The 14486-nt window shown below is 42.8% G+C and overlaps 1 protein-coding gene across 2 annotated transcripts in view; it reads right to left on the bottom strand.

Annotated features, from left to right (window-relative positions):
* klf8 (Kruppel like factor 8) overlaps positions 1 to 14486 on the bottom strand; it is a 69619-nt gene that overhangs the window by 18220 nt on the left and 36913 nt on the right. The gene's annotated exons all lie outside the window — the stretch shown is intronic.

The raw sequence follows: 14486 nt of genomic DNA, 5'->3' as shown, positions 1-14486 counted from the left end.
TCAGTGGGCCACAGCAAATGATGGTGAGAAGCTAAACTATCTATTAATTATGTCAATTACAGGGAGTGTGATTATTGAAATAGGGTGTTAGCGGTCTTGCTGTTCAAAGAAGAATGACAACACTGTAGATCACCAAAACTATGATTTATTTTTTATTCACAGGCAAGTCAAAGTTGTCGCAGTAAAAGTCCCAAGATAGCTCCTGGTGCAATACAATTTTCCCTTTCAGTGTTTCACTATTATCCTGCTGCATTAATGTGTATGTTGCATGTTACTGCTGTAGAAGTGTTTCCGAGCCGCTCCAACGAGAGTTACAACGAGAACGTGACGTCATATTTACACAAGACGGATCCTTTCTAGCCATAACCCTACAGTAGTGAGCAGCAGAGGTGGGGCAATGGTTTCATCGTTATCAGGAAATGGTCGTATAGACACACTGAGCCGTTTGGCCCCACAGAGCGTTCCGATTGCTATATATCCACCTTGGGACCCGTTATCGTTTGCGGGGTCCGTTTCCGCGGTTCCGTTACGGCCTCGTGTGAACGAACGGGCTATACGCGAGAGAAAAGTAGCAGATACATACAACCCGTTTCGTTCTCCTGTAAACACCGCCTAAACTAGCTACAGAAAACATTTTTACATCATGGTATTATTGTATGTTGGATTCCTATAATCCTTGCTTGCAGGATGCAACTCATCTAGGTCGCAGTTTTCCTTTCACAATAAAAGCCCTGAACATATAGCATCACTGCCTAACCAGGTGTTTATCTCTGCCTTTATCATGGCACAACATTAGGGTTTTCATTTATTTGAGATTATTACGATTGTTTCCTTTCTTTGGACAGATATGGTAGCAAACCTGCTAGAAGTAGTCATGTTGCTAACGATAAACAATAAGATATATTTTCTTCATATAATTAGAAACATCAATGGACAGATACAAATGTATAAATGAACAGTTTTGTTCTGAGTTGGTATGTCTATGGTTTATTGCGAGTAAGTTGTTGTGGATAAATTAAGCTGCTAAATGAAATGTAACTGACATCACCACCAAAGGAAATACAGGAGTGCTTGTGGGAAAGTTGGAAAGCTGTCTTGTGTACCCCAAACCATATGTTGTCAATTGTTGTGATCACAAAACAATGCCCCTTCTCCATCACCAATAAACCCTCTTCTCACTGTTGTCTCCATTTCCTCACATTCGCAGGAAACCTGTGGTAATATCCTCACCTTTCACTTGCTCTGAGGTAACATTTGCATTGTTTGTGGGCGAGACAAAAGGGCCATAAAGTAGCTGTCACAACAATCTGTCAAACAGTAAACGGTGTGAATGCAACAGGAATGAAACCCCTGGCTGAGATAGACGTGTTGCAGCGGAGTCGCTGTGCTCCCCCTGCATGTCTCAGTTCAACAGCTCAACCATAAAATGGGTCACCCGGTCTTCGCCTCGCAATTAATTCATGTGATCTCTAGCTGGAATGGAAGCGGGAAGCAGCGGTGAGGAAGAGAGGGAGGACTTTAATCATGTTGTACAAACACTGGCTCTCATAGAGATAAAGTAATGAGTAATTTACAGAAGTGACACAGCTCTGCTTTCTGTATCCTTATTGGTCCCCCAGAGCGATATTTACACGGTAAGGTGTGCATGTTTCTGGCACAAGAGCTCAAGCATTCATCATTTCTTCAGAGAGGAGCCTTTTTTTAAATGTTATCTGTCCTGTTTTCTCCAAATGTCGTCATTTAAGAACCACAAGCTGACCCGGTCACCAAGTGCTTCCAAGTGGTTCTTTGGGAAATACATGTTCCAGTTTTACAAAGGCTAACAGATAACAGTAAAGATGGCAACAGTGAAGGAGCAAAATGTGGGACAAACAGCTCCCATTAGGTAATCCCATTTTAGGGACACACATTTTCCATTTTTGTATTCCATTACATAACATGAAATGTCATTTGTTAGACTTACATACATTCAGTACTGTGGGCAATCCCCACAGGAGCAATTTGGGGTGAAGTGTCTCAGGGACACAACGACATGCTGACAGCAGTGGGTCTCAAACTTGCTACCCCCTGATTCGAAGTCCAGCGCACTATCCACTGAGCCACAGTCGCCCTTACAGTAGACATCACCATAATCTCTCCTCAAATTTGCAATCCAGGAAATGTTCCATTAACTGTTGATAATAGATCACTTATTACTGTATCTGTACAAACCACAGCGACCAAGTTCAGTTGGAGTTAATGGGCCGTAGTTCCTCTCACAAAAGAGCTGTTCCTCCTGAGGTAACAGCCCATATAAGTCGCACCACTGCGTCAGGCCGTTGTGTCCTCGGGCAAGACACTTCCCCTGAACTTGCTCCTGTGGGTATTGTCCACAGTACATGGATGATATCAATGTGTATTTATAAAAGCGCCTCGATGACTTTGAGGTGTGAAGATGGGCGGTGCTTTGATCAAGGGGGTGGAACCTGCCGCCGCTGCGTCTGTAAAGCCATTGTGTCCTTGGGCAAGACACTTCCCCTGAACTTGCTCCTGTGGGTATTGCCCACAGTAGATGACCATTACATGTATGATCTGTATGTGTAATGTGTATCTGTAAAGCGCTTTGAGAGTCATTGATAAAGCGCTATAATAAATATAAGGATTATTATTATTTATTATTATTATATAGGATATAGGAAGAGACCAAAGTAATGAACTTGAACTAAACACAAGATTTGGCTGCTAATACATATGTCTATAATCAATCTGATTCAATATCAAGATGGGAGTAAGACTAAGAGTCAATTTGACACAAATCTTTCAGCATATCTACTACAAGCCTTGCCTTTTCATTCATTCAAACATCACACTGTCAAAAAAAGCCCTTTACCAACTTTCTATCAATTATAATATAACTGACAGAAGGGGAGCCCCTGTACCGAACTCCCATTAAGAATCCCCTTTTTAAGACACAAATTCTCCATGTAGTGTTGTAGTCTACTTCACAAGAGACTGCCCTTAAAACAGACCACAAGTGAATGTCCTAATCAGATTGGATATGTCTTGTCCATGAACCGCTGATACAATAGTTCACTTATTACTTTATCAATGAAAACCACAACCACAAAGTTCACTTTCAGTTTATGGACTGAGTTTTCCCACAGTCCCTATCACCAACTCAGGATTGAGAGGGGACACTGCATTAGTAACAGATACAGAAGTAAACACACATATTATTCTCTCAATTATCCAAATACGACACCATTCACTTTCATTTAAAGCTTTCATCCATGATCAAACGAATACTCAAACATTCTTCAAACGGGCACATGCATAACTGACTGTTAGTTCTTGGGTATTTGGTGGAAAAGAGCCAAAAGTTACTGCCGAAAGGCCAGAGGGGACCAGCAACCAACAACACCAACAATCAATCTTGCTGAACTCAACCCTTATGTTGTGTTCGGGTCTCCCGTGACCCGTTTCAAGTTCAAATGATATAATAACTACGCTCTAGTTTTGTGTATGGGAACAAGGCTTCATGATATCCTCCACAACAGCTATAGGAATACTACAAAACTCATTTTGACAAGTCTGAATGTCTCTAAAAAAAAAAGTGTTTAATTTGGTGTTCGGGTCTGGAGCGACCCAGCAGAATAGTTGTGGGTCACTCGGGTTCAAATTTGGTCCAATCAAGATTCATCTATGAGCTTAGACACCCCCCACCCCCCTAACCCCCTTCATCAACTGTAACAATACTTTTTTGCAACACACACCTGGCCTACCCTCCCTCTGCCCCCCTCCCCACGCGGGAACTCAACCTTTCACAAAGAATATGACACTTGAACCTGAACACACACGTGTGCAATATGTGGTGTAATGTGTTTTGGGGCCATAGAATACAATTACAACAGGATTGTGCGGTTATGAATGCATAATAAGTTAGTTATGATGTAGTTAAAACAATATTGGATGATAGTGATTTTTTTGGAGTGTTTTGGACTGAGATAAATCATGGGTCAAAATTGACCCGCGAACACCATGAACGGAAACAGCTTTTGAACACAACACAAGGGTTAAGCAACTTTGGTGGAGAGATCTACACACAGAAAGACATTGAGTAACTTGTATTACTACTAATACAATATTTGTGCAAACATTGTCATCATTAGCGTGTCAATTCTTGTTTTATGACAACAATCGGTTCATATTTGAGTCCAACTTTGTGCCAAATTTAAAGAAATTCCCTCAGGGCCACCAGATACATGATACATCGTCAAAAACATAGAATTGATAGGCTTTTCAGTCATTGTCACATAGGTTTCTCTACAAGGCAAGTCAATACAGCCCCAGGGTACATGGACAATAATGTGACTATGTAAAGGTGAAGAGAGGATGGAAGAAGAGAGAGATAGGAGGAAGGGAAACTGATGAAGGGAGACATCTTTCTCAACAGTGCTTAATTCAGTTTTTTGGGAGGCAAATGTGTGATTTGTCAGTGCATGTGGTATAATAGTGTGTGTGTGTGTGTGTGTGTGTGTGTGTGTGTGTGTGTGTGTGTGTGTGTGTGTGTGTGTGTGTGTGTGTGTGTGTGTGTGTGTGTGTGTGTGTGTGTGTGTGTGTGTGTGTTAATGCCTTAGGGGTGGAGTGTGAAGGCAGATATGGAGGATGAAGACACAGAGCAAAAAACAACAGCTGGGGGAGATATTAACTGAGAAGCATGCAGCCCCGCCCTACTCAGCAAACACACACACACACACACACACACACACACACACACACACACACACACACACACACACACACACACACACACACACACACACACACACACACACACACACACACACACACACACACACACACACACACACACACACACACACACACACACACACACACACCCAGCTCCACCCCTCACAGCCTGACCCACCCAAAGAAGCTCCAACCGGCCCCATCCTGCAGCTAACTCCTCTCCCTTTCTCGCTCCGGCTCACCCACCTGTTAGCAGGCTGATCCCAGAGCAGCTCACTGAGACTCTCAGCCTGATGTTACCAAACACCAGGAGCCAGTGTTGATTCCCCGGGTGCTTAGTAACCTTAGCCCGCTTCACGCATGCAATACAACCCTGAACATATCTTTGCATGCCCAACGAAGCTGTATGTGAGAACACAAATGTCTGAAATCATTCGGACGGGACATGAAACTGTGAAATAGTCTTTGTGATGTCGGATTGAGCCGTGAGCTGCTAATGATCCAGAACATTCACTGCAAGTGCTTAGATGATAGAGAACAAACTGGATTTTTTTGTTGGTACGGTCCGACCCCTAAATCTGCAGAATAATTAACCAAATGCCTCTAGTAGTAAGAGGTCAAGTTCATGAAGAATATAATCGCTTCTTCCTGTCATTTTCTAATTTTAGGGTGTGTTCTACACTACTTTGCTTCGGGAGTCGGGACACAGGAAGAAATCTGTCAACAAACTGAGCGTCATCTTCATAGTTTTTTTTTATGAACATGTTTTACTAGATACTGCTTCACAGGAATGTGGAGCATTAAGCCAGAAACAAATACATGTAGATGCAACTGCTGTGTACTTTTGTTTTCTATTCCTAAGAAGTAGAACTGGGCTTGTTTAAAACCTGTCTGCTTGTGTTGCAACGCCCCATCCATTCACACTAAAGTCCACTCCGTGTGTGTCTCTTTCATGAAGACAATACATATAAAGAAATGTGATCAAGGTTGTAAATAAGATCATTTTAGAGACATTAACATTATTTCATGAAATGTTCAGATGTATGCTCTATTGTGTTTAACTATGTACATTTCTTGGTGTACCCAATAACTCCTTTCTTAACTGGCTTAATGAGTAATTCCCTGCTTCTCAGCAGGCTTGGTTACATTAGAAAAATTCCTGAACTTGTTGCATCCAGTTCCAATACAGTAGAGAATGTGTAGGCGTATAAAAAAAGAGCTTGAATAACGTGCACAGGTCATTTCAGTTTGATAGTCCTCAGGTAACGCCTCAAAAACACTCAAAACACAAGATGTGAAGCAGAACGTCTCCTACGTCCAGTACTTGAAGCGTGACCTCTTTTGTGGTGCGACAAACAGTTTCGTCTCTCTTCGAATGTCAAAGACATAAAGGAAGGCTGTCATTGCTCAGTGGTTAAAACATAATTGATAACCAAGTCATTCATTGGGGTCTGCTAAAGACTAAGCGATAATTACATTACACTTGTTAGATGCTTTTATTCAAAGCGACTAACATAGTCAATACTGTGGACAATCCCCACAGGAGCAATTTGAGGTGGAGTGTCTCAGGGACACAACGACATGCTGACTGCAGTGGGGTTTGAACCCCCTGATCCCAACACCAACGCACAACCCACTGCACCACACGCCTCCTATAGTTAAAAGGTATAAATCCAATTACAACAGTAACAAAACAGCTACAAACACATCGTTCATTCAGAGGAGTCTATTGACTTTCATTGATTTTCAGACCCGCGACCCATCAGTTTCAATTAGTGAAACAGTCTGATTGTGTTGCAGCATGAGTCGTTTTATCTCCCCACAATGCAGAAATGTCCCTTTGTTTAATACCATCCTTATTTGATAACTAACTAGGCTAAATTCATTGTTAATAGAAACATTTTTGCTGCTTATGTCAGAGGACAAAGCTACAATTTAACTGCTTTTGGGAAGTGAAGAAGGAAATAAAGGACACATTGCAATCGGCCATTTGTGGCTGTTTGAGTAAACGTGGAATCAACATGAATTTAGTGCAGCAAGAGACAGGACAGTAATGAGTTTTGAACAGGCAAAGCGACAGAAGCTTCTGATGAATTTACATTGGACAATGCATGATGGCTACCTCCTGTGATTCTTTAGAGCTTTGCTAAGCAAGTGCTTGGTGATCGAAGTGCCCGTTAACGCAAAAACTAGAATATCGGAAATGGTTTACAAAATACATACATCATGCCAGAAATATATGAGGAAGTTCTTTACGTATAGTTTAAAAGGTGAGGGTCGTCTGATATGTAGTCACAATGCAATAAAGGAATGAAATATGTAGGCCAAAATAAATCCAAGGTGTCACCACCACCTCTTTTCCCTCCATGACATCACCTGATCAAATGTCACCATTATGTTTACGTTGAGCATGAGGCACAAGTTCAAACCTTGGCTGTGCATTCCTGAGCAATCACAGCATGAAGTGAGTGTGACTGATGGATTGTGAACACATCTCACACACACACACACACACACACACACACACACACACACACACACACACACACACACACACACACACACACACACACACACACACACACACACACACACACACACACACACACACACACACACACACACACACACACACACACACACACACACACCTATCTCTTTCCTATGCCAATCAGAGCTACTGTTTCTTACTTCCAGGAAGCTGCACTCTGGGAAGGAAGTGGGCTGCCAACAATGACATCATCATCCTGCACCAGCAGAGGGAGCTGCATCAGACCAATATCTGCACTGCATCCTCTAAATCCCCCCCCCCATCTCTCTCTCCCTCTCTCTGCATCTCAACATTGTGAATGTGCAGACCTCTGAATGGACTGAATGCTCAACCACACACTCAACCACACACACACACACACACACACACACACACACACACACACACACACACACACACACACACACACACACACACACACACACACACACACACACACACACACACACACACACACACACACACACACACACACACACACACACACACACACACACACACACACACACACACTGACTAACACTCATGCTAGCAAAGCCCTCCTGGCAAAAGCACAGCAAATAGCCCTCTAACCTCTCATGTCTCATGGTCGCTCACATAGACACACACACACACACACACACACACACACACACACACACACACACACACACACACACACACACACACACACACACACACACACACACACACACACACACACACACACACACACACACACACACACACACACACACGGGAAGTAGAGTAATAGAGTGTTTGTACATGTGTGTGACAGTGTATGTGTATGTGTTGTGTCTTTGTGCATGAGTGCTCCTGTTTGCTGGAGGACAACTGACTTGTTTATGTGCATACATCAGTGACACAGACACACACACACACACACACACACACACACACACACACACACACACACACACACACACACACACACACACACACACACACACACACACACACACACACACACACACACACACACACACACACACACACACACACACACACACACACACACACACACACACACACACACACACACAAGCACACAGGGCCTCATTGTGTATGTGTGTGTGTGTGTGTGTGTGTGTGTGTATAACAGAGAGGGAAAGAGAGAGATTACAGGCAGGGCTATTCACTGTGCTATGCTGGCAGGTATTCAGTGTGTGTGTGTGTGTGTGTGTGTGTGTGTGTGTGTGTGTGTGTGTGTGTGTGTGTGTGTGTGTGTGTGTGTGTGTGTGTGTGTGTGTGTGTGTGTGTGTGTGTGTGCCTTTGGCTGAAGCAGTGGGTTAGAAAGAGAGAGAGAGGAGGGGGCAGGGAGGCAGGCTGGTTTGGAAAGGTGGAGGAGGAAGAGGAGGAGTGAGGAAGGAGGAGGGGGGGAGGGGTCAGGCTACACAGTCTTTTTCGACAACTCCCGCCAGAGCCGTGGTTGCCATGGCGACCGGGCGAGCGGAAGCAGAGCCTCCCTCGACATATCCTATTAGGTCGAGAGAGAAGGAGAGGGAGTCAAGAGTAAGAGTTTCAAAGTAGAAGAAGAACCATTGAGAAGGGGAGGGAGTGTGTGTGTGTGTGTGTGTGTGTGTGTGTGTGTGTGTGTGTGTGTGTGTGTGTGTGTGTGTGTGTGTGTGTGTGTGTGTGTGTGTGTGTGTGTGTGTGTGTGTGTGTGTGTGTGTGTGTGTGTGTGTGTGTGTGTGTGTGTGTGTGTGTGTGTGTGTGTGTGTGTGTGTGTGTTTGTGTGTGTGAAACGAGAGGAAGAGATAGTGAATAAAGAGAGGAAGTGTACATGTTGCTGAAAAGTTGAACAAGTCTGCAGAATGACCTTTGACCTTGTGCTGACATCCTAACTTATGAAACCAAATGTCCATTTACAACAACCAACTTCCATCTGCACTTGAGCAAGGCACTTCACTGCATACTGCTCAGTGGCCATGTGTGTATCTTTCAACTGTAGCCAAACCAAACATATCAAGCTCTTCTGCCTTCAACAAAAATACACTCCATTATCTCATACTGCCTGTGCTACAGCACCTCTTCTCACCCTCTGTCCGAAACCAGAGCCCAGTCTGCTCTGATTGGTTAGCTGACTCTGTTGCGATTGGTAGAGATGTCCCGCCCCTTAGCCTATCACGTACAATGTGTGGGAACGCTAGCCAATAGAAGGGGGTGAGTATGGAGGCGTCTGAGGCCGGGGGGAGTGGGAGAAAAACTGTCTTTGGAGGGAACACAGGGATTTAAGCCTTTGCAGACCATTGACATGCACCAACACCTATATAACACACTACAGGAAAGGTAAAACCCGTTTATTTTAAAATGTAGGCTCCACCTATTTCTACAGAGATGAAACCATGAGTCTTATTTTCCAGTTGAACCAGCATATATCTTTTGTTTTCCTTTTCCTTTTGTCTTGTCAGTGTCACTGTGTTTGATGACGCAAACGAAACAGAACTGAAGTGCTAACAATGGCTCCGAGTTGACAGAGGTAGCATTAAGTAGGATGTGAGGCGTTCGAGTGTCTCCCAGAGGGGCGAGAACCAGGAGGACCTACTTCCTGCGCACTTTATCTTTGGACAGGAAACTTCACTCCCCTCTGTGCGAGGCAGACACAGAGGTGTGGTCCACGCACCCACCAACACACACACCCTCTGCTTAATGATGCTTTACGCAATAGTGCTCCACCCAGCCCCCACCCTTCACTAACCTAAACCACACCATGCCAGAACGCACACATATAAGGCTTCACTAGCCCCCTCCCCCATCTCCTCAGCCCCTCGCAGCCTCACGAGAATTCTTCTTTTTCTCTGAAATACAAGATGTTTTTTTTTAAATCCATCAGGAGTTTATTTTTCTCTCAGCAGGTGTTTGTGTGGTCGAGTTATATGACCCAACCCTCACACTCCATCTTGGTGTTACACTTTCTGTACATTATTTGGCAGTTATGTCTTCTGTCCAGCTAAATGAATGATCAGCTGAGACGATCAATGAAAAAGAAATAACCGGATCAATGGAAACATGGCAAATAACCTTCAAAGCAGCAAATGAATATATTTTTCATTGGATGTTTCATTTCAAATTGTCAAGTCAAGGGCATTCAATTTGATCTATTTAGCCCAATAGCACACATTTCCCTCAGGGGGCTTGACAATCACTACGCCGGCACACAACACATATGGTCCCTTGCATAAAATAAGGAAAAATACATTTGAACAGGGCAAACATTTAAGAAACCGAAAGAAACGCAACCCATCTCCCAATACATTTAGCATGTGAGACAAAATATCAATAATTGCTTTAATTTTAAAGGCTTTTGGGAAGTATTTCATGAACAAGCTGTGTATTTTGAACATTTGAGAGACACTTCACATGATGTAAAGTATGTTAATATATTATAACGGTAAATAAATCTCATTTGATTATTAAAAATACTGGAAAAAGACTTAAAAAGAAACCAAAAAACTGTGATAGAAATTAATTTATTCGTGGGGTTCTGGTATTTTTCGGTTTTTGTCGTGAGTAAGTAAGAGAAAATGTACTTGGATTAGGTCAGTTGGGTTTGTTAAGGTTATTATTGTGATTTATGCATGACCCATTTTACAAGTATGCGAAGCTGTTGTGGGGCACAATGACCCAGAGTATTTCCCATCGTGTCTGAAAAGCTTGATCACTGTTTTATTAAAGCTTGTTCTGTGTAATTAGTTGGACTGAAACACAAATCTAGCTTTCAAAGAGCCAGAGGCCACGTGTGATTTTTGTGTTGATATAACTGGACTCACTGGTGAGAGCAGATTTATAACCTCAGAAAAGCACGAACGCTGTGATCATGGAAAGATATTTCCATATTTGCCTAGATGATGACTGAGCAGACCTGACCTTTGGCACAAGCCTGGGCAGGTACGGGCCAACTTTGCTGTTTTCCTAGATAAGGGCAGCTTAAAAGAATTGCTCAGCAAAAATAAAAACAGAAGAAGCATCAGCTGAGGAAATGAGTGATAAAGTAAACCTAGCATTATATGTGAAACCAGGATAATATGCCAAGTTGTTAACACATTTATGGCGCATTTCCATTGCAGGGCCTCGCTCTGCTTAGTACGGTATAGTTAGGCAAGTCCAAACCACAGCCTGTCTGTGTCAGGGAGAATACAGTCGCAAGTTTATTTATGTCTGTAGGCCGTTGTTGTGAGTGTGGGCGGTCGGAGCATATACTGCGTTAGCTTAGCCGAGCCCCATTCAGAAAACACACATTTTAAAAGCTGTTTCGCCTGCCGTCTGTCTGCAGACTCGTCAAAGCATTAATTCATGGTGTTTACTAACCGGTATCAGTATGTTGTTACTTCAGCATCATTTTGAAACGTGTATTACAATTAAATCACGGTCAAATATGTTCATTTTGTTGTAGTTGTAGCCCCCTTGCCAGCGATTCTCTCTCTAGTTTAGCATACGGTTGTTTGCCCGCTAAGAACCTCGATTTTATGGGGCCAGAAAAACTTTGAAATAGTACCCGTTAGCCGGTACTACGCCAAGTGGAAACGCAAACAAAAACGGGCCTCGCACGGCACGGCACGCTTAAAGCGCGTTGTATTGGAAATGCGCAATTAAAAGGTCAGAACGTCTTTGTTTTTAGACTTTCTGACCAATGAAATTAAAGCAAAACAAAATCACAGCTTTTCATCCATCTAGTTGCTGATTGGCTTGTCGTTTCCAGGTAAGTGTCACCAAAAACAACCAAAAAACAATACAACGTTGACCACTTGAAATGAAAACTCTCAATATGAGGCAAAAAAAGTGTAACTGAATATCTGATCTATTGATAACAATGGATAACAGCTATACAAACACCTTGGAAACTGAGTCTGACCACAACCATAACTATGCATTTGAAAACATTCCACAAAGTAGATGCTAAAGTATTAGCATGGAGAACGGGAACAAGATTTGATGTGTGTGTTCGCATGGCCATGTCAATCTCCTAAAAATCCGATATTCATCCTTTTCAACTGATTGTGTAGCTACAGAAAAGAAAACATCTCCCCACTGGCGTTTCAGTTTCAACAAAACAGCCTTTTAGATTTCCAAATGAAAACCGATGTTAGCAGCGAGTCTCTGTTAGCATCTCCTTGCTAAGAGAAGCAAATACTGGCTGTTTCTCAATCTCGAGGATACTGGCTTCCAAGCCAATATTTCAAGGATACTACGTCATCGACTAGACTTCGCGTCCTTCAAATCCCCACAATGCTTTGCGCACGGACCAATTTCAAAAACCCTGGCGGAGAATGGCTGAACCGACGCAGCACACATTTAAATGTAGGTATGTAGTGGCGTAGAACATGTGTTGGTAAATATGTTACTTTGTTACATTTGTTATCACCAAAAATGTATTCCGTGAAAGTAAAGCAAGTTCATAATTAGATAGACATCGTGAGGTATTTATTTTCGGTACAGTTTATGCACACTTAGCCTGTTCCATTCTTCTTCGTTTTCCGAAGCCGTGGCTTGGAAGCATACTTGCTTTGTTTCTGAAGGAAGTGACTTGGAAGTATGCGACTACCAAGCCAGCATCCTCGAGATTGAGAAACGGCCACAGAACACGTGCAGCCTTTGCTTATCTAACTGTCCACACCTTCTCCACCTCTTTCTCCACCTTCCCTTCAATCTCTTCTCTGTCCATCTGCACTCTTCCCTTATCTGTGTCCTCGCTTCCAATTGTTTCTCTTTCTCTTCCCGCTCTGCTTTTTTTATGTTACACTTCCTGCAGATTCCTCTCTTCATGCCTGACAACACCCTTTCCTCAGCATGTAGGCTAGGGTTTTAATGGTTGCCATTGCGAGCATGTGACTCTGACAGGCTTCGGCTTGTCATTACCTCTGACTCTCTTTATTCTATAACCTTATCTGTCTCTAATTAAACCGGAGTTCACGGGCATCCATCAAACTCGCGCTACAGAAACGTCAAAAAGGTGTAGCAACACGCCTGCCATCCAACACACAAACACTCCCAAAACCTTTATTGCTTATGATTACATTCATTCAGAATTATAATCACCAATAATCTTTGTGTCCCTCGCAATGAATAACAGCAACCGGCAGGAAGACAAACACACACAAATATGGGCTGTTACGAGTAATTATGTCCCATCATTTTGCCTTTCAGAAGTCATGCGGTAGACAAGATCATTTCAACGCCTAATTATAGATTATTTATTTGAAATTTTAATAGGTCTAATCCACATTAAAGATAACAATTTAAGACAAAGGGCTGGAACCTCCCATCATTATCAATGTGATTTGCATGCCTCTTAATAATGGATAAACCCAAATCAAAAACAACGATTAAGTTATGAATGTACTGGTATGAGCATCAGTAATTATTGGAAACATCAGGTAACAACAACATTATCAAGACGATGTATTCAGTAATGTCCTTAGGTGCACTTCATGTGAGTTCCCCCAGAAAGAAGTGTCGGTCAATAAAATGCAAGGTATTAAAATAGATCTGGAAAATGTTGGGGCACAATGAGATTTAAGATATCAAAGCAAAATGAGATAACTAAAAAAGAACCACACATTTCCATAAGTCCAAAATGCACCTGCAATGGCTGCAAATGTGCAATTTTGAGTAGGGCCCATTCCCAAACCGCCCCCTACACCCTACCCCTCCGTTGGCGCGTTCACACGGAGGGTCCGCCATATTGAGGGCTGTTCCAAACCAACGAGTGTGGAGCGGTGTGGAGGGGGAGTGGGCTATCAAGCCCGCGAGTCTGCAGCGGTGCTGACTTGAGACCGGTCTCTATCTGACCGGAGTCACGCTGTGTGTGTCCGTCAGGAAACAAGCTGTTAACAAGTAGTTCCAGCAAACATCCACTGATAAACTGCGATGTTAACAACCTCATGATAACCTCATATGTTTTTAACTTAGGATCATACCTGTGTTTAGTCTAGAAAAAGGTAAATGTGTACATTTTATTACAAAGTTGTGTATATTTACAGACTGTTGCAAAAACTAAGAAGCTTATAAACATCAGGTCTAAAACTAAAAGAGCTTTGAAACACAATGAAAGATGTTTGGAGTTTTATTTCAGTTATTCATTTAAACTTTTTGTCTAAGAGATGCTGATTTGAAACCGTTGTTACATACAGTTACGGCATTTCCTGTTTCTGCCGGAGAGAGGGGAGTCGGTCCCAAAGCTTGCTGCTGTATTTACTCCCTCCAT

Source organism: Notothenia rossii, assembly GCF_949606895.1.
Source record: "Notothenia rossii genome assembly, chromosome: 9".
NCBI classification, from domain to species: domain Eukaryota; kingdom Metazoa; phylum Chordata; class Actinopteri; order Perciformes; family Nototheniidae; genus Notothenia; species Notothenia rossii.
The sequence above is the reverse complement of the archived record's forward strand: the minus strand, read 5'-3'. Positions and strand labels throughout refer to the sequence as shown.